The sequence below is a fragment of the Chionomys nivalis genome, chromosome 15 (genome assembly GCF_950005125.1).
Source record: "Chionomys nivalis chromosome 15, mChiNiv1.1, whole genome shotgun sequence".
NCBI classification, from domain to species: Eukaryota; Metazoa; Chordata; class Mammalia; order Rodentia; family Cricetidae; genus Chionomys; species Chionomys nivalis.
Genome location: NC_080100.1, coordinates 51,406,607 through 51,431,657, shown reverse-complemented (window position 1 = coordinate 51,431,657; position 25,051 = coordinate 51,406,607). Strand labels below are relative to the sequence as shown.

At 44.9% G+C, this 25,051-nt stretch overlaps 1 protein-coding gene across 2 annotated transcripts in view; it reads left to right on the top strand.

Annotated features, from left to right (window-relative positions):
- Positions 1-25,051, top strand: part of Lhfpl2 (LHFPL tetraspan subfamily member 2) — a 160,526-nt gene that overhangs the window by 54,466 nt on the left and 81,009 nt on the right. For both annotated transcript variants that reach the window (XM_057790115.1, XM_057790116.1), the window contains exon 2: positions 14,128-14,186. The gene's annotated coding sequence lies outside the window, so the exon portion shown is untranslated. The remainder of the gene's footprint in view (positions 1-14,127; positions 14,187-25,051) is intronic.

Genomic DNA, 25,051 nt, shown 5'->3' with positions numbered 1-25,051 from the left:
GAGAACTCTTAAGTTTCTCCATGTTTGGGGGGGTAAAGATTTTGGAATTTCACTTATTTCTTTATTTTAAGTCTTTTAAATTTTATTTTATTTCATGTGCACAAGTGTTTTGCCAGAATGTGTGTGTCACCATATGAATGCCTGGTGCCCATAGAGATTAAAAAGAGAGGGTTGGATCCCCTGGAACTGGAGCTATGGATGGTATGAGCGGCCATGCGGGTGCTAGGAATGAAACCCAGGTCCTCTGCAAGAGCAACAAATGCTTCGAACCACTGAGCCAGCTCTCCTGTCCCTTGCTTATTATTTTTGAGACTAGACCTCTCTTTATACTTAAGCTGGCCTGGGACTTCCCGATCCCTGCCTCAGGCTCCTGAGAGGTGGGACTGCAGGTGTGAACCAGTCCACTAAGAAAGGACCAGGAACTTGAATTAGGAGGTTAACTGTCCACCATGATTCTCTGAGAATAACCCAGCTGACGCAGTGTGGAGGACTTTCTCAGGGACCTGCCTTCATCTTCTCTGCTTTGTTCATCCTGTGTTTATTTCTCTCTCTGTTACTGAGGCTGGTATTCAATACCTAGTCTTAGATCTGTTCAGCCTCTAGAGTGTCTGGGACTGTGTCCCCGGGCTCCACTTTCTCTGTCTTTTTCTTTTTCCTGGGGCAGGTAAAAATAAAGGCCAGAACTCGTGGGCGACAACATTCGGTTTCAGCGCCGGTTTCTGTCTTTGTTTCAGCTCTCTGAAGAGCACAGGCATTAAAATGAGGCTGCCAGTTGAGCTCAGTCTCCTTCAAACTTCCCTTGTGTTTGAAGTTAGCTCTGTCACGTGGTACTTCTCATGGTGTTTGTTTACTTACGGCAGGGCCTTAATTGCATGTGTGACCCTAACGTAGGAAACAAGTACTGTGGCACCATTGTTTGGTTTGCTCTCAGGTCCCTCCTGCCCCTGCATTCCCAAGGCACAGAAGAGTCCAAGAGGCCCTGAGTTTGTAATATGATGCCCTGAACACAGAATGAGGAGGGACGCAGTTACTGTCTCAGCTGGCACAGCCACCAAGCCTTTATGGTAGCTGTTGGGCTAGAGCCTCACTGTGGAGCGCAGGTTGGATTTGAATTTATGACGTTTCTGCCCCCAGTTGTTCTAGTATTGGGCTAGCATATGTAAACCATCAAGCGTGGCCCACCAGGATGTTTTTGGTCACCTTGGTTCTCTGGAGCGGAGTTTGCTCTCTGAGGGAATGTTGTCTGCACCAGCATCTCTCTGAGTATTGTTCTTGCTGTGATGGAAGCTTTGAGTTACATGGGAAGGACCGAGGTACTGAGGTGTGTGGAGAATCAGAGAGGGCTGACAGGAAGAGAAAACCGATTCTGCTTTTACTTCATTGTGTCTTGTTCTAGTTTCTCAGTTTGTTAAATGTCATTTTATAAATAAAATGTGCAACATTTGCTTTTTTTATTTGCTAACACACAGTATTTAAAGATTTAAAAATTTTAATTCTGATTAAATATTTAAAAATTTTCTTCCTATTATTATTAATTTATTGTATGTGCATGGGTGTTTTGCCTGCATATATGCTCTCCATATGTCCCTGGTGCCTGTGGAGGCGAGGAGAGGATGTCCAAGCCCCTGGAACTGAAGTTACAAACTGTTGTGAGCTGCCATGTGTGTGGTGGGATTTAACCCAGTCGTCTGGAAAGGCAACCATTGCATTTAACTCCTGAGCCATCTCTCCAGCCCCAGCATATAGGAATTTTATGAAAATCATTTGCTGGGGCGAGAATGTGAAAAGTTTGATTGCAATGCTCAAAATTCCCATAGAGAATGATTCCACATGAGGGCTAAGCCTGGGCAGTTCCCTGTGTCTGAGCAGAAGCCATAGTATGGGGTCTATACTGTATGGGGTCTCAGCAGCGTTCCATCCTTTCCCCAGGAATCACCTAGATTTGGTTATTTATGTTCTCCTACATAATTATATTCTTTTGTTTTCTATGAAATTAGGAAGGACAAGTAGTCTGAAGTGAACTCTCAGGAACGTGGTAAATGAGATAAGTATTGGTGTCCTGTCTACAAAATGCGAACATTACAGAATTCTAAAGCTTGCCATTCATTCTCTGAGCCTCTGTCCCAGCCCCCCCCCCCCAACCAGAACCATCTCCTAGACAGTCCCCAGCCAATTGGAAAACTGACCACAAAAATTAGGATTCCATTACATTAATTAGTTCAAGGGCAGTGCTTTCTGAAGTATTTAGCTAAGGATATTTTCTTCAGAATTACAAGTGGAATTCTGTCTAACCCTGGGAATGGAGAAGATAAAAGAAAACCATCCTGGCCGTCCCTCCTGGGAGCAGCTCTGCCTCCTCTCTGTATTCAGTCCACTGGAGAAGCCTCTCTGTAGGCACCTGTGGGGGTGGAGGGCCATTGGTGTTGGCGTTGACCAGCCTGATTGCTGTGATGGGATTTCTGCTGTGTTGTCACTGGGCAAAGGTGGTTGGGTGGGCATTATTACTGTTGAGCTATATAGTCCTTGGCAAACTTAAAACCTCACCCCCTCGGCCAGCTAGTGCCTTGTCTGTTGGGGGATTTGGGACCCGTACGTTAAGCTCAGCCTCTGAGTTTTAAGTTCTGGCACCACATCTGTCCGTCCTTTTTAGTCTGTGCCAGCAAGGTTTTCTCCTAGACTTGATTTGTAGTCGTGACTGGTAGTTTCTGTCCCTGTCACTGATAGACATTCACATGATAGACATTCACGTTTGTGGACCTTGTAGGAATGAGCATGTTCTTTTTATAAAAGCTCATTTGGGGAAACTGAGTTTTGTCTATTTTCTTTTCCCCACTCAGTAATAAAAAGTAATACTGGATAATTTTACACTGTCAGTAACCTTGAGGTCTTTCTTAAGGTTTGAACCAACTAGAGTCACTCAGAGCTCTACAAAAGAAGAACACAGCCTTGGGTAAATGATATGTCCCCAGATGGTCGTTGTGTGGCATGGAAAGTGTTCCACTTCACTACTGAGAGCTGTTCAAACTTCCTGTAAACAGTGGGTAAATGCTGTATATGTAGAGTTATTTGTTCATGTGTCCTATAAACAATTAGTGAATACTGGATGTGTAGAGTTCTGTGGCCAAGGCTCGAAGAGGTGTCTACTCTGTCAGCGAACACATCTTGTGAGGTTGATGCTGTTATTATTTCTATCTACATAGTAGGCAACTCTTCCCTTTCTTGCCTCACCCTTAGCCCCCGACCCCACGGTTTAAGTCCCCTCTTATGTGCTGATACATTTTCAAACAAAACTGCCTGTTACAGACCATTTGCTAAGTTTCAGGTTCAGATTGGCTGCCCTATAAGGGTCCCTTAACAACAACAGGCTTCTACTGCCCCTCACCCTCGCCGTACTTTCTAAATTTCCCATGTCATCAACCTACCTCCATGCTTATTAGTTAATACTTACTGAGAACTTGGTCCTTCTCGTGTGCTATCCAGATGTGTTGGAGTCTATGAATTACCAGCCAAACACACTTAAAAGCTAACTAAGGTCTCAGTGGACCTAGTGTTGGCTAGTCCAGGAGATGGATGAGCAGCTAACTTGTATATTATCTATATGAGAATCCACCTATCTAGATGGCTGCTTAGCTCCAGCTCATCCTGCTGTGTAATGGCTGTCAGGCAGTGGTGGCAGCCTCCAGGGAGGACAAAGCAGCCAAGAGAGCAGATGTCAGAGACCCGGGGGCCTATGCTTCTTCAACTAGAGGAGGGGGTTGGAAAAGGAGGTGACATCAGAATGAGAAGAGGGGAAATGCATCTGAATCTGGATTTGTGGGATTCTGCTTCATATATGTGATTTTGGAAGGGTCTTCCCCAACCTTTGCTGGTCTTGCCTCATCCAAAACTGATTTGGGGTGAATTTTGTGGTGTTTGTTAGTACAACTCATTAATGCTGGCCTAGAGATGGATGGATGGACTGGGCAGAGGGAGTCGGGCAAATAGAGTGATGGTGCTGTGTCCAGAGTATGTACAATCTCTCTGTTAGTGCACAGGCTGTGTAGGGCGGTATGGCACCGGGCTGCATGAGCTCTGAGGAGGCCTGCGCAGGGCACATGGAAGAGGAAGTGCACAGGGATTTGGAGGGGCCGAGCACTAATGAGAGTCTCAAGCAGAATTCCTCATCTGGAGTTGGGACAGATGTAGAAGGAAAACAGTCGTGGAGGAAATGGCCTGGACCCTCAGACCTGACGTTAGGATAACACGGTTCTAGATGTGTTGTTAACGCATAGAGAACAGGAAGGCAATGCAACCCCCGTAGCTTCTACTGGGGGAGCATCCAGAGAGTTCAAGACCAGTGAATGGGCACAGGCATGCTGCAGGAGGACAGGTTCTCTGCCTGACTGCAAACTCCATCCTTGGGAAAGAAAACACAGACAAAGTCCAAGGATTTTCCCAGTTTCCTCTTTCCTGTGCTTCCTCCTTGGGAACCTCTCTACATCTCCCTGTGCCCTTTTCTGATCATAGAAAACAGTTTCCCCAGGGTCCGTGTCCTGAGAGTGCTTCCAAAGCCTCCGCCATGACACACATTCTAGAAAAGAACAGCACTATGTTACACTGTCAGCAAGGGACTTGGCCAGGAGGCCTGAGCATTTGAGGGGAAAGGTTGACTTTTAGCCTATGCTCCTGACCTAAGACAAAGATGTGGAAATCTTGAAGAAGGGGTGGGAAGGACTTGCTGTGGCTCTGTTAAGCCAAGGGATAAGCGTTTAAGGCCGAGGTGGGTGTTGCAATGTGGGTGAACATTGCTGTTGTGTAACAGTTTCCTCAGAGACTGAAACATTCTATCCTGCAGGAACCTCTTTAACAATGAAAATAAACAACTCAAAATAGCTTCAGGAAGTCCCTGAAACTGACCAGACTCACCAAGCCCCTCCCTGCCAGTGTAAACAATAAGAGCTGAGCATCTTTCTCAGACTAAGAGCTGAGTGTCTAAGAGGAAAAAAAGCTACAAAGAGAACTCTGAGACCAGACCCACTTCCTGGAAGAAGCAGAAACCTCCTGAGCTGCCTAGAAAAGGGTTAGACCAACTGAGGCACCTGGAGAGGACACTCTCCAGCCTGCTGAGCCGCCTGCAGACTGTGCAGTGTGCTCCAGGTTCTTAGCTCTATGAGCTGGCAGCCATGCTGGGGTGGACTCTGGCATACAGCTGTCTTTGTGTCGTTTCTGCTTCTATAAATAACACCAGTAAAATGCACTGGTTCACCAAGTTGGACTGCGGTGGCATCTGTACTTTGGTCTGTCATGAGTTCGCTGTCTGGGGTGAGTAGATGCGTGTATTGCATCTTCCAGTGAAAGGTTTGTCACACAGTAATTGGGGATGAAGTCAGTGTACCAAGGGACTCTCCAGGAAGCTCTAGTAACATCCATGTGCCCCTTGGGTGCAACTTTTAGTCTGCTTGCCCTCACTTTCTCTAATTTGACACAGCATCCTACATTTCTACCAGAGACTGTAAATACAATGGTTCACTGCAGTTCTGTTATGTGCTATTGCTTTGGCATGATATTCCTGGTAAGGCTGGTGAAGTTGTTCCAGAAGACTTTCTGAGTAAATCCTCATTTTGTTGTGTCTTTTAAAAGGGGGGACAGATTTGTCTTGTTTTCTTAGGGTGTATCAGTTGCATAAAGTGGAAGTTACCATAAGGGCTTCATGGCTAGAATGGGTTTTAGGATTTATTTTTATTAATAAAGTAATAGTGAATGTTATTGATAAAAACACTGTCATAGGCTTCATAATACTGTATAAAGATTCAAAGGCCCTTTGTTTTGTTCTGATGCAGGACTTTTGTACTTTATTTGTGGGGTGGGGGATGAGGCAGTGGGGGTGTGTTCCATTCACTGTGTGTAGGCAAGGATGACCTTGAACTTCTGATGTTCCTGTCTCTTATCTGTAGCAGGAGCTGCGGGCTGTGTTCCTGCCACCCCAGCTCCTGGTCGCCTGGCTAGCTTATGCCCCAAAATAACAACACACAAACTGTATTCTTTCAAACACTTCCTGGCCTATTTCTATTAAGGTGTGTAGCACCATGAGGTGTGCTTACCAGGAAGATCCTAGCCTACGTCCATCCTGGGTCGGAGCTTCATTGCGTCTGCCCCAGAGAAGAGCGGCATCGCATCTGGCTCTGAGAGGAGCTGCCCTGCATCTAAGCTCACTTCCTCTTCCTCCCAGCATTCTGTTCTGTTTACTCCACCCACCTATGTTCTAACCTATGAGAGCCAAGCAGTTTCTTTATTATTTAACCAGTGACCTTCCTCCATCACTTATCTTCCCAGTGCTGGGATTACAGTTGTGTGTTGCCAGGTCTTGCTTATGTGGTGTTGGGGAAGTCAAACCTAGGGCTTTGTGTATGCTAGGCGAGCCCTATGCCTTTGAGCCATACCCCAAGCCCCTGTGTATGCATTTTCTGAGCTTTGTGCTTCTGAACCTGGTAAAAACTTAGTCATAGTGCTCGCGAGCCAGTGGTGTGCAGAGGGATTTACTCCTCCAGAGTGTGGTGCCCAAGCTGCTCTATGGCGTGCAGGCCCTGTCAGTCCTCCACTGTGTGGCTTCACATCCTCCCGGGCTTATCGAAGTCAACTTTTTGGAAAAGCTTGAAGCTGTTGATTGCGTAGGCCAATTAGCATAAATTACCCCTGGAGGAGACAGCATTGGCCTCCATACATTGCCCTGCAATAACAGCTGCCACATCTCAGTGCCCTTGAAGCCCTAGAGGGAGAGGGAGTGCAGAAGGTCCCAGAGTACAGAGGACCAAGCATGTGTGAGAAAGGGGGGCAGGGTGCAAACCATTTCAATGTGTAGATGAAATGTCGTGATGTCTTTGTGCCTGGCAAGGAGTATGTCCCCAGTTGATGCTTTTTGACGGAAGGTGAATACGCAGATGAGTGTCTGTGCATGTGGGCAATAACGAGGAATTTAAGTAGGCAAAGGTTGGTGACCAACACACGCATCCTTTTCATCATCACGTCCAGGCTTGCGCAGATGCAGTAACCCCACTCCCACCTAGGGTTCTTGATGTTGGCTTCTTTTCCTCCTTCCCCTTTCTTTTCTTGTTTGTGTATGGGTGGGTGGATGTCCATTGTCTTTGTTAATCACTATCTTTTTTTTTTGAGATAGAGTTTCACTGAGCCTGGAGCTCACTAGGTAGATAAAACTGACTGGCCAGCAAGCCCTAGAATTTTAGTTCTCCTGCCTCTGTCTCCCCAGCACTGGGGTTACAGGCACATGGCACCAACTCCTGGCCTTTTTATGTGGTCCCTGGAGAACAAAGTTCGGTCCTCAGGCCTGCCCAGCGTCTCTCCATCCCTCTTTGGTTTCTTTCCTTTGTTTTCAGAAGGCAGTCAAAGGGTAAGGCATTTCTCAAATGGGAGCTGGTGTGTCTCGGTGGTGGTGTGTCTTGGTGGTGGTGATGGTGTATCTCAGTGGTTATGCCCTTGAATGAGCTTCCCTTGGGGAAAGATCTCAGATTTACAGGAGGAACCATGCAGGCAGCATGGTCTCTGGAAACCAGTCCATAGATTAAATAGTTGATTTCTGGACCCCAAGGGATTTATACATGGTGGCCATCCTGGAGGTACCGTCTCTACTCGTGGGATATAAGCCTTGGCCTGTGTATGTGTCCATAAGTCCTGTGCTTGGAAATTTCTTTAACGAGTAAATATTCTTTATTCCCACTCTTAACCTTGGCATCTGGGTTTGGAAACACTTGGTCTGTTATTACTTAACGTTTATGCCTAGGTTTGGAATGCAGACTGCTGGAAAATGTTAAACAGGAGACCCTGTCAGCACTTAGAGTCCACGTTACTCACTGTGGCCACCTGTCCACTGTGGCACTTTCCCCAGGTGTGCCTGCAGCAGCCTGTGTCTGCCCAGTTGAAATCACCTGTTCTGAAGAAGTAATTGGTGTGTTTGGGAGGTGTACACACCGGTGGTGCCGGATAATATAACAGTTTACATTACAAAATGATTATATATTTATAGTCAAGGATACGAAAGAGGCAAGGCTCTTAAGTCATTGCCTCAGGAGGCCGACTTTCAGGATTGCCATGCACCCTGGCTCCTGCCGCTCTCTGCCCAGACACAAACTGAAAAACTGTTGTAGGATAGAAGTTTATGGGGGCTGGTCCGCATGGACACTAGCATTTTGGAAACACATTTGTTTTAAGTTTCCCCTTGCGTTATGTAACATAATCCTTACCTACAGCCCTTTGCTGCCTGCTGGTTCATGCCTGCCTCCACTACTTTCTCTTTATTCCATGATTTATAGCCATCTCTGCCTCATTTTCTCCACTCTTGTTAACCCAGCATTTCTTCCTCCCCATGCCGGCTCTTTTGGAGATAGTCTGTTGGCATGCTTACTGTAGGTGTGGTCATATTTTAATTCATTTTTTCCTAGTCACAAACTTAACAATCTGTGAACTTTCTGTTCTGTCCTATGTGCTGTACTGTGTTCAAGAAACAGAGAGAAATAAGTCAGACTTGTTTTATTCCCATGAATTTATAGCTAAGTGTTAGGAAAAGAGTCACGGCCATGTGTGCGAATACGATCCCACCTGTGTATAAATAACTGTGGTCGTTGCCCAAATGTGATCTGCTAAGCCTCAGTCTGATTGAGTCTCACTTGTTGCTGGCACGTGGGTAGGCTGTCCTGGAGCATACTCTCTAGCCGCTCCACGCTGATACTCAGTGGCAGGCATACTCTCTAGCCGCTCCACGCTGATACTCAGTGGCAGGCATACTCTCTGGCTGCTCCATGCTGACATTGCCATGTTTGCTCCAATCCCTAAGAGTAAAAGGAAGTGTTCATGATTTCCAGGCTTGACTTGGAGTCCACAAGGTCGTGAAATTGAGTCATACCGCACTGTGCCCTAGTGGCAGGGCAGGCACTGTGGAGGTTCAAGTTCCCAGCATTTCACATGAGTGAGCACAGCCAGCCCTTGGCAGCCTGCCATCTGTGTGTTTGGTAGACAGGTTCCTGAAACTCGACACTTTCTTCTCTTTCTTTGAAAACCCTGCAAGTTTCAGCATCCCTCCAGTGACGGACCCATTTCTTTCTTTTTTTAAAAAGCACTCCTCCTCAGCTGCAAGTGTGAGGTTGTTGTGGAATAGTCACAGAACAAACTTCAGCACCTCCTCTACCGGCTCCTTTAATAACTACCAGGCTGAGTGTTGAGCCACAGTTTATACTTTGGACAGAGAACTGGGGCACTGTTCTCTGTGTTTGTTATGCTGAACTGCCCTTAAAACGTGGAGAAACTTCTCCAGGCATTTGTTTTACCAACAAAGCCCAGTAAAGTAGACTCTGGGTAATTATCCCTTGAGTTGACTTGTGTAAACAGAATCATAGAGAACTTTGCAGCCAGGAATAGAATGAGCCCTTCTTTGTTAGGGAGAAAGGGTAGCCTGTTAGCGTTTAGGAGCCCTTAGCATGTTGTGATGTTAGCTACTCGCCTTTAGTATTCGCCTCCACGCCTCGTGTCTTCCAAGGGCATATGAATATGCATGAATAAGTATCACATCCTGATCGTTGAAGAATTGTCTCACTGAAAATTGACTAGGCTTGGAGTCAGAAAGTTCTAGATTGAGGGCTGGAGAGATGGGTCAGTGGGCAAAGCTCATGCCATGCCAGGGTGAGGACCTGACTCACATCCCAGAGCCCATGGAAAGCCAGGTGTGGCAGCGTATGTCAGTAATCCAGAGTTCTTTGTGCAGGCAAGGTGCTGACGAGAGACCCCGTATCAAGGTGGAAGATGGGGACTGATGCCTGAGATTGTCATGGGACTTGTACATATGCGTTGTGGTACATGCATAAACACACACACACACACAGAGTTTTTTATGTAAAGAGAATATCTTATTTTGAAGCCCATATTCTATATAATAATTTTGTGGCTCAGTTTAAACTGCTCACCTTCCTTCTCTGAAAGGAACAATAAAGGGATGTGTGCTTTCACCCACACTACGTTATGCATAGCATGGCTAAAATGAAAATCCGCACTGCACGGGGGCCCTGAGTATCCGCTGTGGAACGCCCACCCTGGCCTGGTGGATGGAGTGAACTAGCTCCGGTTTCAGGAAAAGACTCCCCGTTCAAGGACAGTTACTCAGACCTTCCTTCTCTGTGGCTTCTGTGATCACCAACAGCTGCCTCGTAACCACCTCTGAGACACGCCGGACCAATGTGGGCAGCTCTGTTTCTTCCCGAGTTCCTTTCTCATTAGGCTGAAATCTATCCTTGTAACTGTCCGGGCAGTTTTCCCTCTTCAGTTTCACGGGGTAACACGAAGAGGTCCGGATTGGGCATGCCAAGTCTCAGCAATCTGTAAGTGAGAAAAGGATCTTACGGTTGTGCTTCCTGCCTCTCACAGTTCACTGTGGGCAGTGAATCTGGCTGCCTGTCTCACGAGAGCTGTGCATGGGTTCAAAGGGCAGCTATTGTTTCTCCTCCTGCTGCCCGGAAGTGGAACAGGGGGCCATGCAGCCCAGATGAAGATGAATGGAAATACCAACCTTTTAACTCTTAATGTGAATAACCGCAGTGGTTTTCATGTTATTTACAATGCCTCCTGGAATAAACAGTGCCCACGTTTATTGGGCTATAAATAGTTTAAATGCTCAACCAGACCAATAACATATAAAAATGCAGGTGAGAGAATGGTTACTAATGAAGACAGATATTTCCACTTTTTTACGCAGGGTTTCAGTGTCTCCCGTGCCTTGGTGTGACTGTAGGCTTGAGAGGGTTTCAGTGTGTCTTCCCCATGAGCTACGGCATCAAATTCTTGCCACATGGAGCTGCATCTTGATTCATAGACTATGTCCAGAGGTCAGCTGCTGGAGAGGCAGCCCTGGCTGCGGCGTACAGTGCCCTGCAGTCTGTTCTCACTCTTGTTGCCGGGCAGCAGTGTGACTTGGAGGATAGGATCGTGCTACTCAGAATCGTTATTCCCTCCACTTTTAAAAGGAGCCTAAACCTTCCTCCTCTGGCCTGTGTGAGTGTTTTAGGATTAAATGTGAAAATCGGTTTGGATCTGAGTGTTAGTGCTGCTGCTTGGGGGTTATGTGGCTTTTGGGAGGTTCCCTAAGCCTCACCATTCCTCACCGTGAAGGCAGAGGGGCTAGTGCCTGTCTCAGAGGTTTTGTGAGGAGGAAATGAGTTAACTCCCGTGTGGAATGCAGAACTGTGATGGGCAGTTGATGCCTAAGTGTTCATACATTAGCTTTTGTGAGCTTTTGAAGGCTACACGACAATGCGTTTTTAGTGTCCTGTGTATTTTTCTAGTTTTGTTTTGTTTTCAGAACATATTTTTAAAGACTTTAGGGAGCTGAAGGAATGGCTAGTCAGTTAAAAACGTGCATTACTCTTGCAGAGGAACTGAGTTTAGTTCCCAGCACCCACAGCAGGCTCATGGCCTCCTGTAACTCCAGCTGCAGGGGATCGGATGCCCTTGTTTAGCCTCAAGAGGCCCAGCATTCAGTGCACAGAAACTTACACACAGAAATACACATGCACACATAACTTAGAATAAAATATTTTTAAAAAGAGAGATACATTTAGAAATGTGCCAATTAAGTAGTCACACAGGGCATACATTTCTCTCTCTCTCTCTCTCTCTCTCTCTCTCTCTCTCTCTCTCTCTCTCCCTCACACACACACACACACCTATACCATCTTCTTAAATAAAATCAGCATCTTATTTATCAATGAAACCTAGAGAATTAATTGGCTTGCCTAATATTTCTGAGCCTCTTGACTGGTTAAAAAAAGAGACTTTATCATGAAAGTTTAGTTATAACCCTGAAGACTTACTCTTAATTATCTTTTTGTCTTTGGAGCTTTGAGTTGAATGGATTTGTTCTAGGATGTTCTTTCCCAGCCTTGAGAGTTTGGGAAGCTGTGGGTGGGAACTGGTGTCCCACCCAGTCTTCTCTAGTACTATTGTAGTCTTAAAACTTTGTCCAGAGCTTGACTGGTATCATATATAAAAGAGGGAATTCCAAAAATGTATTTGACCTTTAATGGTGCTAAACTTGTAGTACTTTTGTGTCTCATTTAGATTTTAAGGAGTATAAAATGTTGAGAAGGCCTCTCCTTATCAATGGCCCATTCAGAATAGCCCTAGTGGTTTGTTTCATGGAAGGCATAACCAGATAAACAGACTGATGATGACTTACCGTGACTTGCCCTAATAAAGTCGTGGGGAATGCGTAGAATGTTGCTAGCAATTAGCTTACAAAGAACCATTGAGCAAAGAAAAAACTAAGGACTTTATAGATGCAAAATTCTTTTTTGTACTTATTGTTTTATTATGTGAAATCCAGGTTATTGCACAATAGCTTCTTTTCTTTTTTTAATTATTTATTTGTATATTTATTACACAGTGTTTTGTCTATCTGTATGCTTGCTGGCCAGAAGAGAGCATCAGATCTCATTACAGATGGCTGTGAGCCACCATGTGGTTGCTGGGAATTGAACTCAGGACCTCTGGAAGAGCAGTCAGTGCTCTTAACCTCTGAGCCATCTCTCCAGCCCATGTATCTTCTTTTCTTAGCTAAAGCTAATTTCCCCCTTTTAAAAAACGATTATTTGCATTTTATCTATGTGTTTTATATGCATGTATGTATGTGCAGTGCATATCTGTAGAAACCAGAAGAGAGCACTGCAACCCCTAGAACTGGAGTTACAGGAAGTTGTGAGCTGCCGTGTGGGTGCTGGGAACCAAACCCCAATTCTCTAGAAGAGCAACCAGTACGTTTAACTATCGACTCATTGCTCCAGTCCACTGAAAAGAGGCCTCTGAGTGACTACTGGCTCTTCAGGCTCAGGAACAGTTTGGAATAACATGGGCTTTGCTGATCTTAACTTACAGCTGAATCTAGGCATAAATTTATAGCCCATTATTACATAATTCCATTGTCAACTCCATTTGAAAATTTGATCATAGAGGGCGTGTGGACTTCCCATCTCCCTGTTTAGTGGTGCAGTGGGAGTTGTGGACTGTTTTGTTTGATCACCCTTTATTCTTCACTTCTAGTTTTATATTAAATATTTCTTGAGCTGTAAATTCTTAATTTCTAAATATCTACTTTTATACAATATGACAGTCCCTACATAACCTTTTTATTTTGAGATGAAGAAGTAACTTGTAAATTTGCAAAGAGAAAAGATTGATGTTAGCCGTTTGGTTTTATGGGATTTTGCATTAAGGAATGCCAGGTTTCTCTCTAGGGATGTAATGCTTGTGCTCTGCAGAGTAGAAAGAAACCATCAAGAGTAAAACGGTGTGTTCCAGGGCATTATTCCTTAACCCTGGATCTGTGAGAGTCAGGAAAGCTCTCTGCTTTAACAACAGGTTCCTCATTTGTTAGTGGGCATAGTGTGGGCAAGCCTGAGAAGGTTGTAGTATAGTAACAGTGTAAGAGGTATAATACATTTTCAAGGTCTGTGATATTTTATTTTAAAATTTGTCCATTTATGTTTAATGTATCAAAGCAATGCTGCACAGATAATTGGGGATCTATGTTTTTCTGGGTACCTCATTTTCTGAAGGTTACCTAAAAGACATTGAAATGACCAGAAGGAATGCTTAACTTCTGATTCTAAATAATTCCTCCCCAGTATTTTTTGTTATGGTTTTAGTGTTCATTTTCCATTTTCCTGTTATTTTTCTTTTTAATATCTTTGTGCATTTAGCTTTAAAATAAGTTAGAGTAGCTGGTTAGGATAGGTAACTCATAATTTCCTATTCCTTAGTTTCTTTCTGGACTGCCTATCTTGCATCTAAAGTGATGGTATTTGTGCATGTGTTTTGAAGCTGCTCCCTTTATGATGAGAAAGGAAGGGATGTGAATTGGTGTATGGTGGACTGCACATCTCCCCCTACCCTCTCTTCACCTGTGGGCTGGACCTTGGCTTAGTGATTTTCTGTCCCCAGGATGAAGGGGCTGTGCTCCAATTCAAGTTGACTATTGATGTGGGGATCAGTATTTGAAGAAGAAGCACACATTTTAATGAAATATAAAATTGCATGGCGGGGTACTTTAAACAAATATCTAATGTTTTGTTCAATTTTTTCCATTTGTCTCTGTAGGTGCTGCTTTTCTGAAGTTGCTCACCGGGACTTCTCAGCATTGCTGCAGAAATAAATAGGTAAATGACATCAAAGGTCCTCATTGTTTGCTTCTGTCTGTTTTCTTTTCTAAGACAGGATCTTAGTTATGTAGCCCAGGTAGTCTTGAAACTCTCAGAAATTCTCCTGCCCCCGTCCTTTGTGTTCTAGGATGGCAAATAGAGGCCATTGTCCTGGCTTGATGCTGTTATTGTTGGAAGTATTTTCCAGGCAGGAAACATTTTTGAGAAAGGAATAACTTTTTACGTTTTGGAACCTTGCCTGCTATCTTAGTTACTTTTGTATTGCTGTGATAAAGCGCCATGACCAAAGCGACTTGTAAAAGGGAGTTTATTTGGCTTACGGTTTCAGAAGGTTAGAGTCCATGATGGTGCAGCAAAGACATGGCAGCAGTGACTACTGAGAATGTACATCCCAATCTGCAAGTAGAGGCAGAGGGAGACAGATGAGCCTGGCATGAAAGCCACACCTCCTAATCCTTCCCAGACAGCTCCACTAGCTAGGGACCAGCATTCAAACATAGGAGTCAGTGGGGGTTTATTCTCATTCTAACCACCGTGCCCAGTAAGCACTAGTTTCTTAGGCTTGGTGTACCCCTTGGGTAGCCTCAGTCATTATCAAGAAGAACTCACTTGTTGAATAGACAGCATTGAATTTAATTATTCAAATGTTTTCTCCAGTTCAGATCTGCTTTGTTCTGTCCCTGCTGAGGAACAAGCTTCAGAGATCTGCATTGTGTGAACAATCTTTCCTTTTTACCGTCTCTGTAGACCGTTTCAGTTTCTGTATCATTTCTCCCAGAAAGGCAAAGTGGACGTGGCCAATTTAAATAACCCAGATTTATTACTTGATGAGCACTCACACAGAGAGATTGCCAGAAAGAAAGTTGGAAATGATTCAGTCGCAGGTGATTAACGATTGGGTAGATTTTATTTTGTAAAGGTCACCTTTGGAAAATATTAGCAGTGGAGGTTGACTATAACCCCCTGCAGTTCGCATTCAGGAAAATCAAGGAAATGGGTAGTTGAATAACTTGCTAAAGATTGATCCAGCTATGTTTCTCAAATGGGAGTGGCCTGTTGACCTCTGTTCTCAAGGGGTCCTGTTAGTGTTATAACCTTGGCAATGAGCTCAGATCAAAGCAGCCAGAGGATGATCCAGATTCCAGTCCAGCCGACGACTGTCCAGTAGGGTCTGCTGCACGCGGAGAGTTCATACAGGGCATTCCTACAAATGTCATCCCCCTTGTGGGAAAGCCATTGTTCTGGCTTTCAGATTTTGAGAACAGAAATATTTTCCCGTGTTCCACTTTTGGATACTGACTTCTCAAGTGCTACTCGTTTCAGCCAGTAGTGCTGCTCGGGGGGCACTGGGGCTCTTTGTGATGAGAACTGCAAACACTTGTGAGTTGTGAAATGGCTTGAGCAGCAGCCTGCTCGTGGGAGAGCAAGGGCGAGGTGGTGTCCTGGGCAGGGTTAGTGTTTGCCCCTTATCAAACTGCTAATCCTTAAATATCTCTTCCGTATTGATTTAGTGGAGATGGGAGAAGCTGATTATTAATTTCTATTAATAAAAATTATTAAACTGGGCATGTTAGTAGATACCTGTAATCACAGGAAGTGGAGGCAGGGAAGAAGAAAAGTTCAAGGTCATCCTTGACTACAATGACTTAGAAGCTAGCCTGGGCTACTTGAAGCCTTCCTCAAATATATGTATAAACACACACACACACACACACACACACACACACACACACGTTGTTCAGATCCAGAGTGTCACGTCAGCCAGGTGATGGCGGTAAGATGGGCATGGGCAGTGAGGCCTCATTGCGTTCACTCACAATGTTCTACAGGGAGAACATGCTCAACAGGAGAGGTCTGGGCCATGAGGAACCAGTAAGTTTTCGCTCTGTTCAGAGGGACCATCTGCGTGAGTTCCCAACAACAGGAGCCAGACCGTGCTGCCTGCCACGCAAGGAGTCATTTGAAAACCCTGGCCAAGTGCCCCACATTTTCCATGTGTTCTGCTAGTGGCTTGGTTTCCCCATTGTGAGATGTCACCCTGGATCACGGCCGGGCTGGTCTGGTAAATCCTGCCCTGGGGAAAAGCCAGTTCCATTTGGCAGAAACTTGAGGGGCCAAGTCGTGTTTGCCCTTGAGATTCCCCCTCTGTGTCTTTTATGTTAGTTTTGATTGTGAATTCATCAGAGACCAACAGTGCAAACTTCGTCAGATGAGAACAGTCATTCGGAACTAGGGATATCAAAATTGAGGAGAAATGTGGTTCCTGTTTCCTACACTCTGTCTACATGATAGCAGGTTTCTCCTGAGCAGAAAGGACGATTGCAGTTTGAGGCAACTCTGGACATCAACTGTCCTCAACATATATGCCCCTGTACTGGACACACATTGGCCGAAGTCCCGGCTGAGGGGCGAGGTGGCTCTGTAGGCAGGTTCCTGAAGTCCACCTCTGTACTTTGGGAATGGCTTCTTCCTTGTTACTGGAAGTAAATAGGTAGTCGTGTATATGGAGAAAGTCAACCAGTGTCCCCTACACTGGCTGGATTCCCTGACATCATGGAGAGTTGTTTGAATATGGAATCTGAGAACCAATACTTCCAGCCTCTCCCTGAGACTCTCTGGACGAACTTTGCACCTCCCATACTCGTTGGTAGAGAGGCAAGGTATCCCTACTCTGCTCTGCTCCTGCCCTGAGGGAATTGTGGGAAAGCTTTGAAGAGGGCAGGTTCAAGTATGTGGCTAACATCAGAGGACTTCTGTTGGCAGCCCTTAAAACAAAAAAAAGTCAGACCTTCCTGTACTGTACCGCATGTCCGCCACAGGACGGTTTGCGAGTCGGGCAAGGGGCTGGAGATTGAAACACAGACACAGGTCCTCCTTGAAACAAGAATGTCCCTTTATTGTGTTCCAGGGCATCTTATATAGTGCTTCTCCTTGACTAATGGCCACGCCCTAGCTCTCGGAACTTTTCAGCTGCAAGCACACCAGAAACCACTCTCCTGCCATCAGGAACTCATGAGGGTCTCGTGCTCAGAGCAGCTGCAAGCATAGGAAAACAAATTGTTTACTCTGGCAAGGAAGGGATCACAGAAAATTCAGGATCTGAGGGTCTGCAGTCCCCAACACTTACCGGGTTGAATCCCTGTTTATCATTAGCTGTGTAATCTTGACCGAGTTCTTGACACCTTGTCTAGTTCTCCCTGTGTCTCAGGCTGTTGTTAGAAAGGCAGTAAGGTGCAGCATGTATGCCCAGCAGGGTGTACGGAACAGACATCTAGTAAATCTTAAGAACAGTGTCATGGTGCAGGAAGGAGGAAGAGTCATGACTGAAAAGTGTCCACAGTACTTGTTATGCTCATTTGGGCCCAGCGCAGATAATCTGGATAGAGGGAGAGTGATTAGCAGGAAGCTGTCTCTGGAGATGGCACAGTGGGACTTAGTCTTCCTGGGTTTTCCTCCTGGTTGGAACCGATTGAACCAGAGAGTACAAGTGATCAGCCTGGCGCTGGCTGGTCCCCACGGTAGCCACACCGCACACTCAGGTGAGCCCTCGAGAACAACCAGTGCCACTGAGGCACTGAACTGTTTGATTTTATTCACTTTTGGTTATTTTAAAAGTTAGCACTGGTGGTTCTTATTGGGAAATCTTTCGGTGCCTCGAGATCAACTTGGGAAACCGGAGTGGGTTTCTCAACTGAAAATTTTGTGACGAATGTTTCCTTAGCTGGAAGGGTGGCTCTTCCTTGTGTACTCTTGGCTTACACTACTGATGTTCTAAACTTGCAGCCACACAATGTAGAACTCATTTACATAATTAATCTGGAAGTCGTTAGAGGAGCAGAGAAGTATTTATTTAGTAAGCCAGGGTTTGACAGCTTCCTTCCTTTACTGAGCATGAATTGAGCCAAATATATCATTTCCATGACAATGATAGTCATCTTCATGGTTTGAAAAAGACGATATAAATCATGAAATACATAGCGTTTTAAAGTTCTGATTTCTCTTATTTCTTTTAATTCTTATTATTATTTTATAAGAATGGCTATTTTGACTGCCTGTAGATCTGGGCACCACATATGTTCCTGGTACCCAAGGAAGCTGGAAGTGGGCATCAGGGTCCTTAGAATTGGAGTTACACAGATTTTTGAGCCACCTTGTGGGTGCTGGGTATCAAACCTGGGTCCTCTGAAAGAAGCCAGTGTTTTTAACTGCTGAGCCATCTCTCCAGTGCGCCGCCCCCAACTTTTGTTAGTTTGAGTTAATAGCTTGCTTTGCCTCTGATAAGGACCTCTGGCTACTAAAGATTCCTAGGGACTCGTCCCTTTCCATGAAAAGTAGCTCCCCTCACAAAACCGTGACTTTTAAGAGGAAGGTCTGAACCTTTTACAGCGGCTCTCAGCCTTCCTTACACTGTGACCCTTTAATAGTTGCTCATGTTGTGTGACCACAACCATAAAATCATTTTTCTTGCTACTTCATAACTGTAGTTTTTCTACTGTTATTAATCCTATAAATTTTTGGTGTGAAGGATGTCTCATAGGTGATCCCTGTGAAGGGGGCAGTTGACCCCCAAAGGGGTCACACTCATGGGTTGAGAAAGGCCATTTTAGGATATCCTTGATGACGGTCCAAGTTAGGTACTTGACTAATGGCAGCTGAATGATGGCGGGGTGTGGTATCTGTACATTGTGGGGTACCCAACGTTATTGCCTGATATATAATATGTGCTCAGTGAATGCTGGGAGGTGGAGGGGTGAGGTTTTATTTTGGTTGGACATTGAATTTTTTTTTAAAAAAAATCATTGTCTGCAGGTATTGCAGCAGGCACATTTGGCCCTAATTGATGCTTTTGCTGTCACTCATAAAGGACTGCCCCTCATGTTCACTACCTGGAAACCTTACTCTTTCTCTCTTTGTTTCTTTTTTGAGACCAGGGTTTTATGTTGCCCTGGCTGGCCTGGAAATGACTATGTAGTCCAGACTGGCCTCAGAGATCCGCCTGCCTCTGCCTCACAAGTGATCGTATTAAAGTCATTTGACCACACCCAGCTCCAGGAAGCTTTCTACTTTGATGGTCCACTTTTTCAGTTGCTCTGTGAAAGGAAACTGTGCAGGTTTCTTTTTCATCATTGTAATCAAAACACCAACAATGTTGTTGTTTATTTAAAAACACTGTGGGTGAAAGGGAATGGGGAAGGGAGGAGGGGAAACCAGCCCTTGGGAACGGGAGCTGCAGCAGCGAAGAGAGAGGCAGAGAGAGAGAGAGGGAGACGGAGAGGGAGAGGGACAGATGGAGGGGAGACAGAAGGAGAGAGAGGGAGGGAGGAAAAGAGGGAGAGAAAGAGATGGAAGAAGGAAGGAGGGGAAGAGGGAGGGAGGGGGAGAGAGATGGGAGGTGGGTAGGGCCCTTTTAAAAGGGAACACAGTGAACCTGCACAGGAGATGCTCTTAGTGGCTACAGCTGAGGACGTTTTTCTGCCAGAACCTGAAGGGCAGGCCAGTACAGATGTCTGAGTACTAACAGTTGCAACCTAAAGGAACGAAGGCTCTTTATTTCAGTCCAGTGTGGTGGGGAAGACTTGGCAACGGTGGTGTCGCAGAAATTGATTTACAGCAGGGAAACAAAACACAGAGAAAGCAGGCTGGAGTCTTCTGGGGCAGGTGTGTCCTTCAGACCCCTTTCAGTGATTGACCTCCCATCACCAGGCCCCACCTTCCAGATGGTGCTACCAGCTGAGGATCAGGCACTCAAAACACGAGCCTGCTGGGGACACTTTAAATCCAAACATAACAGAAGGAGAAAACCAGACTGGGCTGAGTGAACCCGCACAGGGACTGGGTAGAGCCACCCTCTCATGGTGACCATAAAACATATGAATGATTTTATATGAAAACGCTTACCATTGCCAGATTCATTCTTAGTTTGTGGCCATAAACTGGAAAGACATAGTGGAGGGTGGTGTCTCTATATCTGCTGCTATTATTTTTTCTTTAAGAAAAGCACGTTTTTTATGCCAAACCACAGCCGTCTCCTTTCACCACTACAGAGGGCAATAGCATGCCTCTGAAGTTCCTAGATCCTGCCCCATAAATCCCCTCTCTGCTCACTGAGAATTTGTTGTGATTCCCTAAGTGAAACTGACTTCTTCTGAATTAAATATTGATCTCACCTGCATCCCCGTTTGAACCAGTTCCATAACCACAGTAATGTTTTCACAATCTTTCCCTCTATGGCTCCATGCTGGGTGAACCACAAGTCATTTTCTGGTACTGTCTTTCCCGACAGGCCCTGCGCCAGCATTCCCTAAGCCACAGACCAGCACTCACTGCGTCTCACAAGCAAGGGTGTCAAACACTGTAAGGAAAACCCTTCAGGCCAGTTGATGATCTTGGGTGCACCTTTCGGGTTACCTGATTTTGATGCAAGTTATTCTGTACACAGCCAAGTTATGCCAAACATCCAACACATCCATTTCATAACCCCATCTTAGCTTTCCATGTTAGGAATCCAGTGTGATTCCTGTGAAAGAACTGGTCCCCTTGCTGTTATTTTTAACTGAGTCTCTATTGTTCTGTTTTATCAACAAAGACTCAGGAGCCAGATGCTGGGGTGAAAACCTGCTAGCTCAGGGAGGCAGAACAGGCAACTGGTCGACCTTCCTTGTGTTGTCTCAGAGGTTTCTCCTACTCCATCAACTCCTCCAACTGGATGGCCCTCTCTCTACTTCCTGTGCGTCTCCACCCCTCCACCCCCACCCCTGTCCTCCTGACACCCTCTTACTCTCTCTGGTTTTTTTCCTTAATAAACTTTTGTTCATTTCTGGTCAACTGATTGCTTGCTCCGCCTCTAAACCTACTTTTGACTTTATTTAATCCTGTTTACAGTGTTCAGGCAGAAAGCTCTTGGGTTAAAGATGTGTGCTAGGACTGAGCCACACCACAGCTAGAAGCAGGTAAATGACGACATCTCAGGTTTCGCAGTGTGATCAAATAGCTAACAACACCTTGTTGTCTCTGAAACACAGAAGTGCTATCTATGCTCAGACTGTTTCACCGACACAGGAGAGTGAAATCCAGTCTGTTTTTTTTTTCTTAATATTTATGGAGATCTGTGGATTGGAAAGACAAGTGGTCACACGATTTCACAGACTCCTCATTATTCAGTCAGAGCCACCAGTGTAGGGGTCATTCACCTCTATCGGGTATTTTGATGGTTCCATCTGGATATTAGTAAGCATTTGGGTGAAGGGGGCCATTGCAGAGAAAAATCATGTGGCAAACCACACACAGATACATTGCTTTCTAGCTACTGTGATTTTTTTTTCTGTATAGTGTTACTGGATATTTATAACATTTCTACATCTCAAGGTAAAGATAGCTTTAACCTGGCCAGGGGTCACACTTCAGTCTCCTTTGGGGATACAGAACACTGAGGTACACTCTGGAACTGTTACTATTATGGTTGGACCAGAACTGCCAGGAGCTATGTGTGTATGTGTGTGTGTGTCCCTGTCCCTCCCCACCTTTCCAGACCACCTGTGTTCATGCAGAAAAGCAAAAGCATGGGGGGCAAGATCACCTGGTGTTTAGGGATTGCTGCTAATGGCCGAGTTCCTAAGACTATCCCCTTTTGTTTTTCTTAAATTATTTTGAATTTTAATTATGTGTGCATTGTGTGGGTATGTGCACATGAATGCAGTGTCCACTGAGGTTCTCAGAAGAGGGTGTCAGATGTCCTGGAGCTGGAGTTGCAGACACTTGTGCGGGGAACCGAACTCAGGTCCTCTAACAGAGCAGGAAGCTCTCCTCACCACCAAGCCAGGTCTCGAGCCTGAGAGTCTCCTCTAACTTCATTCTCTTTGTCACCGTGCTGGATAGTTTATGTCAGCTTGACATAAGCTAAAGTCATCCTAGAGGAGGGAACCTCCATTAAGAAAAATATTTCCATGAAATGAGGCTGAGGGCAAGTCTGTAGGGCATTTTCTTAGTGATTGATGGGGGAGGGTTCATCCCATGGTGGGTGGGGTCATCCCTGGAATGGTGGTCTGGGTTCTATAAGAAAGCAGGCTGAGTAAGCCAGGGGAGGCAAGCCAATAAGCAGCATCCCTCCATGGCCTCTGCGTCAGCTTCTGCTTCTAGGTTGCTGCCCCGTTTGAATTCTTATCCTGGCTTCCTTCAGTGTTGAACTCTGATGTGGAAGTGAAAGCCAGAGAAATCCTTGCCTCCCCAAGTTGTATGTGGTCATGGTGCTTCACCATAGCCATAGTGACCCAAACTCAGGTAGTCAAGTACCTCAGCCCTTACTGCATACAATTGTATATATGGTTCCTTTTTTCTGTACATTGTTAGTGTTTCTCTGTATCATAAAAAGTTTCCTATTTTTTAAAAAAAGTGTTTTACGCTGGGTGATGGTGGTGCACACCTTAGATTCTAGCACTCAGGAGACAGAAGCAGGCAAATCTTTGTGAGTTTGAGCCCAGTCTTGTCTACAGAGCAATTTCTAGGAAAGCCAGTGTGGTTACATAGATAAATTCTGTCTTGAAAAACCAAAAGTAAATGAATAAAATTTTACTAATTTACTCTTCCATCCTATAGATTTAAATCAATTTAAGCTTCCTTTTGATATTTCCACTTTTTTACCTTTTTATCCATTAATTTTAAATTTTGAATATCCTTTTAAAAATAGCATGTTCAGTTATTAAAACATTTCTAGAAAAATTAGGTGTTAGTAGTATAAAAGAAGGTTTGTTTTATGACACACTGATCAATAAGACCTTGGATATAAGCTGAGAATGGTATTTTATTTTAATTTTTGCTTGTCTATTTTTAATAAAACTATGTTCAAAATAAGCAACATCTGGGTCTGGCCCATACGCAACTGGCAAACTCCCGTTGGGTAGCAGGTTGCAGGGGTGCGGGATGCTGGAGAATTGAAAGGATGTCATCGTTAGCACCTCTCCCTTCTCTTCACCTGGCTCACTGGCTTCCAGTTTCAACACTCTCACAAGCTTTTGTTTGTTTTCTTAATGACGTCCAGTGTTTGGTTTGTTTTTCCTAAGCTGAAGAGTCACTTGTATTTTCTCTCTTGTTGACGGCTCTTGTTCTTTCTGCCATGTGCTGTTGTCGTTTGTGATAGTTATAATTGTGTCGCTTATGGCCCGATTGTATTATCCTCAGACGCATAGCTCGACTTATCTTGTCTGCTCAGAAACTGTTGCTTGTTTATAAAAGTGTCCTGTATTTGGGGAGAACTCTGGCGTGGACAGGATAAAGAGAGCAGAGTGTAAGTTCTCGTGTGACTTCTTGGTTGTAGCTGCTAGCACTGGGAAGCACCCCTGTCCCATCTCACAGATCTTATGAGTGCCCAGTCCTAGGTCACCTGCCCTTGTATTTGTGACTTCTATTTCCAGGCAGATGGCTGTAACTAATAAATCCCACATGCTAGTGTTCTTAGACTTTAAAGCCCTTTCAGATTTTCTTCTGATTTCTCTCTTCAGTTGGCTTGGATGACTCCTTGGTCCTTGGTCTCTATGGTCCGCTTGCACCTTCTGATGTCCCCCCTCCCCCGTGGCTTGAACTGCTACCACAGTCTGGCTCTCTCCCACTGGATCTCTCTTCCGGACTCCAGATGTATAAAGCCGACTGTGTTTGTTCTGTTCCCCAGTATCCCACTGCCTCTTCTAACGCCGTGTGCCCCCAAATTAACCTTCTCCCTCCTCTACCTGCAACCCCATTCTTCCACTCTGCTTCATCCTCAGGACAAATGAACACACGTGCTACCAATTAAGGGTATCCTAACCAAGCATGTAAATCAGACTTCTCCAACATACACTAAACTTGGAACCTTGCAAGTTGTGTGATTTCAATGGACTCTATGGATTTGTAGTGCATGTGTGTTGGTGTATGGAAGATGGTTAGATGTTGGGTGTCTTCACTGATCTTATCCTACCTTAGGTTTTTGAGACAGGATCTGTCAGTGAATTGGAACTCATTGACGTGGAGAGATTATATGACTGGCAGGCCTCCAGGGTTCCTCGTCTACATGTTCTCAGTGGTTGGGTTATGGGAGCACACTGCCACACCCGGCTTCTTGGTGAGCCCTGGTAATCAGGTCGCGCTCAGATCTTCACATTGAGTGGCAAGTGCTTCACAGTCTGAGTCATCCTGCCCCAGGCCCTAGTTATGAAATCTTCATGTGAAATAAACCCTTAACTACTACCATTTATAGAAACTTGACTTTTTTAAGCGACTTGTTTAGTTTAAGACAGAATACACCCTGAATTGTATCTGGTGCACATTAGTGAAGTGAGAGGCATCACAGCACTTTCTGGTTAGAAGGGTTTTTTGTTTTTTTTTTTTGCCTTGAGGGCTTAACAGTTTTTTGGGTCTTAATTATTTCCATATTCCAGGATGTATTGTTTTGGTCATATTGGAATTATCCCTTATTAGCTATATTTTTTTTTCAGTTTACCTCCCAGGGATCTCAGGCAAGAAATAAAAATATTTTCATAAGATTCTTGGAGGAAATAAAATTAATAGTTTTGAGACTGAAAATATGGTGGCTTGTCTCCTAAGGATTGGAAGACTTTATTGAGATAGCGAAATATCCCTCCCCGGGGTGAAGGTCTTTGTGATTTTTAAAGGGCTTATTGGAAATCTGGGTCTGGAAAGAATAAAAGGAAATTTAATACCATGAAGTTGGAAACAGCTCCTGAAATCCAATCTGTTTTAGAACACACATAGCAGGCTCATTCCCAGAGATTTGAGACAGTTCAGTTCTCTTCTTAATGCCGAAAGGATCATTATAATGGTGACACAGAAAGGTCCCTCCGAGGAGACATGGCACGGCAGTTTTCATGAGTGGG